Source organism: Pseudophryne corroboree, chromosome 3 (assembly GCF_028390025.1).
Source record: "Pseudophryne corroboree isolate aPseCor3 chromosome 3, aPseCor3.hap2, whole genome shotgun sequence".
NCBI classification, from domain to species: domain Eukaryota; kingdom Metazoa; phylum Chordata; class Amphibia; order Anura; family Myobatrachidae; genus Pseudophryne; species Pseudophryne corroboree.
Genome location: NC_086446.1, coordinates 379,818,694 through 379,822,351, shown reverse-complemented (window position 1 = coordinate 379,822,351; position 3,658 = coordinate 379,818,694). Strand labels below are relative to the sequence as shown.

Here is a 3,658-nt window from a genome sequence, read left to right as displayed (position 1 = left end):
GCGCAGAAGGAACAACATATTTAGGAATAAAAATGTAGCGTTACAGGAATAAAGAGGGCAGTATGGAGGATAAGCACACATATAGGGGATGCAGATAACCTGGGTCTCTAAGAGGCAGGATCGTGGCTTTGGGATGAAAAAGTTAATAAAATAGTTAAATGGGATATTGATAACTTTGAAAGTATTTGGTTTGGTTTAAGGAAAATTGGGAAACTGGTTGACTCATGGATATTTTATTGTACTTAAACTAGTACTATGCTTAATGATAGTCTTTTGTGTTTTTTTAGATCATCTGGCAAAGAGATTTGCAGAGTGTCGGGTGACCGGCAAAGAGATCTGCAGAGTGTCAGTTGAAGACGACGGGAGAGGTCGCAGAGGTAGCAATGACTGGAGTATAACATGCAGGAGGTAAGTTACCATACTCTCTCTGCACATGTTACATCTGCCCTACTTGCAGTGCACATGGTTTTGTCCATTAGAGAACAAATTTTATGCTGCAATCAGGTCTGAATTAGGCCCAGTGTATGATACTAACATGGTCCTAGCACTAGGGAAGATAAAACCTGGGGCAGATAACTTGGGTCTCTATGAGAAAGGATCCTGGGTTTTGGATAAAAAATCAATAAAATAGATAAATCGCAAAAGAAAAAAAATGAAAGTACGTAACAAAATGTAGTAGTATAATTATACATATAGTATGTCTGACCAGCAAATTCTGGTTATTTAGATCATCATTTGGCAAAGTTCTGGCAAAGAGATTTGCAGAGTGTCGGGTGACCGGCAAAGAGATCTGCAAAGTGTCAGTTGAAGACGACGGGAGGAGTCGCAGAGGAATTAGTGACTGGAGAATAGCATGCAGGAGGTAAGTTACCATACTTGTGTAATTGTGTGTGTGGTGGGGGGTATTGAGAGCACAGTACAAAACATAGGGTCTATGGTGGGGGAGAGCGGACAATACAAAACATGCAGAAGGGTCAACTTGGTATAACACATACAGATGGTGTGGAGGCACAATACAAAAACATAGAAATTGTGGCATACTCTATAGGACATATAGAGGAAGGACATACACTTTTGGGGGTTACGAGATGTAGAACATACGTAATACAGAAAAACAGGAAGAGTGTGGAGAGCATGACACAGAACATACAGATCGGGTGAAGAATTGGAGCTGTAACAAGTGGCTGTTTCCCTATCTTTACATATAATAAAGGTGACATAGTCCCTTCCCTAGAGTCCTTCTCCTTACCGTTCAGGGGGCCTGATTCAGATGCGGACGCAGAGCTGCTGTTGCACCAAGTGTTTCAATGCTTTTTCACTGTGCATGCGTGTAAGCTGCACTGCACATGAAATGAAATCACGCTCACATAGAGGATCCCATTGCAAAGTGATTGACAGGAAGTCAGAGTTTGAGGTGGTAACGAGGGTGGCTAACTGTATACAGGCGTGTCAGGTCCGTTCAAACGCCGTTCCATGTGCGTGCATAAATTACCCATTGCGACCTGTGTTGCTGCTGGAGAGCCCCCTGTGTCTAGGAGACTTGCTCAGCCTACGACTGCTCAGACTCACGATGCAATTGTGAACGGCAAGATTGCAGCAGCGATCGCTTCAACAACCACAACTGAATCAGGCCCACAATTACACCATTATATTTTACTATTTTATCACATTTAACAACTAAGGGGTCAGTTTAATTAGGTGCGAGTTTGTCTTACAACAGCCGCACTTTCCGGGAGCCCCATAGGCTGAATCTGGCCATGAAGGGTGTGAGTTTGGATGCTGTTGAAACGTCGCAGCAATGGTAACTCGTACCTAATTGGATTGACCCCTAAATGTTAGCAATTTATAGCTTTTATTATTTACTAGTCAAATTTATTTTCTGAAGGTACCCACTAATTACTATAAGAGAGAACGTATCCCCCCAATGTGTGTATTGTATAAAAACAATGGGCCCTTTGGGATAATTGTCCTTATTTTAGGTATTTTCCATGCCCTCAGTATTTAGAGTAACATATTTACATAGATAGATGTTTATCTCTACACAACCACACCACTGTTTGCAGTTTGTCTCTCTGCTTGTTCATCCACTAACAATCATTTTCATCTCTTCCTCTTCTTCTACACGCAGTGGGTGATCCCTGAATAGCTGCCTGGGAGGAGAGCTGCGGACACATGCTCCAAATGTTGGGACATATGCATTACCTATTAGGAGATGCGGTAAAGATGCCGACTGTCAGGTTTACGGCAGTCAGAATACTGACACTGGGATCCCGACACTCTTCAGAATCCCGACGTTGGAACTCCAGATGGGCAAGGATACCGACGCCCGTATCCCCACGATCATAGGTTTAGGGCTGGGCAAGGGAGGTTAGGTTTAGGCATCAGGCACGGGGGGAAGGGGTTGGATAGGCAACGGGGGAGGGAGGGTTAGGTTTACGTGTCAGGCGGGGGTTAGGTTTAGGCGTCAGGCGGGTGTTAGGCTGCAGTTGGGGGGAGGTTATGGTTAGGCTGCGGATAGGGTGGGTTAGGCACCCCCAGGGGAGGTTAGGCTGCATGGGAAGGGTTAGGTTTAGGCATTAGATTGGAGGGTTAGGTTTAGGCATTAGGCGGGGGGGTTAATTTTAAGCTGCGGGTGGGGGGAGCTTAGGGTTAGGCACCCATGGTGGTGGTTAGGCTTTGTGGCAGGGAGGGTTAGGTTTAGGTGTCAGGCTAGGGGGTTAGGTTTAGGCTGTGGGTGGGGGGAGGTTAGAGGTAGGCTGCGGGTAGGGTGAGTTAGAGTTAGGCACCCCTGGGGGTGGTTAGGCTGTGGGGAGGGAGGGTTAGGTTTAGGCATCGGGCGGGGGGTTAGGTTTAGGCATCAGGTGCTGGTTTAGGTTTAGGCTGCGTGCTAGGTGAGGTTAGCGTTAGGCTGCGGGAAGGGTGGGTTAGGGTTAGGCACCCTCGGGAGTGGTTAGGCTGCGAGGGATGGCGGGTTAGGTATAGGCAGCAGGGACGGAGGGGGTGTGGTAAGGCTGCAGGAGAGGGAGGGTTAGGTTTAGACAGCAGGGACGGAGGTTAGGATTAGGCACCTCCGTGGGAGGGTTAGGCACAAAGGGGGAGGTTAGGGTTAGACTGCGGACAGGCAGGGTTATGGGGGTGGGGAGAGGGAAAGGGTTAGGCATCAGGCAGAGGGATTATGGTTAGGCTGCAGGTAGGGTGGGTTAGGGTTAGTAACCCCCAGAGGTGGTTAGGCTGCGGGGGAGGGAGGGTTAGGTTTAGGCATCAGGTGGGGAGAGTAGGTTTAGCTGTCAGGCGGGAGGGGCTAGGTTTAGGCTGTGGGCGGGGGGAGGTTAGGGTTAGGCAGCGGGTAGGGTTGGTTAGGGTTAGGCACCCCCGTGGGTGGTTAGGCTGTGGGGAAGAGAGGGTTAGATTTAGGCATCAGGTGGGGGGTTAGGTTTAGGCATCAGGTGCGGGGTTAGGTTTAGGCAGCGGGTGGGGGGAGGATAGGGTTAGGCTGCAGGTGGGGGGAAGTTAGGGTTAGGCTGTGGGTTGGGTGGATTAGGTATCCCTGGGAGTGGTTAGGCTGCGGGGAAGGAAGGGTTAGGTTTAGGCATCAGGTGGGGGGTTAGGTTTAGGCATCAGGTGCGGGGTTAGGTTTAGGCTGCGGGTGGGGGAAGGA

General features: G+C 48.7%; 1 long non-coding RNA gene across 1 annotated transcript; it reads left to right on the top strand.

Moving 5' to 3' along the window:
* The first annotated feature begins 291 nt into the window (after positions 1-291).
* On the top strand, positions 292-2,376 carry LOC135057811 (uncharacterized). The gene is made up of 3 exons (XR_010244375.1): positions 292-408; positions 728-862; positions 2,129-2,376. It is a non-coding gene; the product is annotated as an uncharacterized LOC135057811 (long non-coding RNA).
* The last annotated feature ends 1,282 nt before the right edge of the window (positions 2,377-3,658 follow it).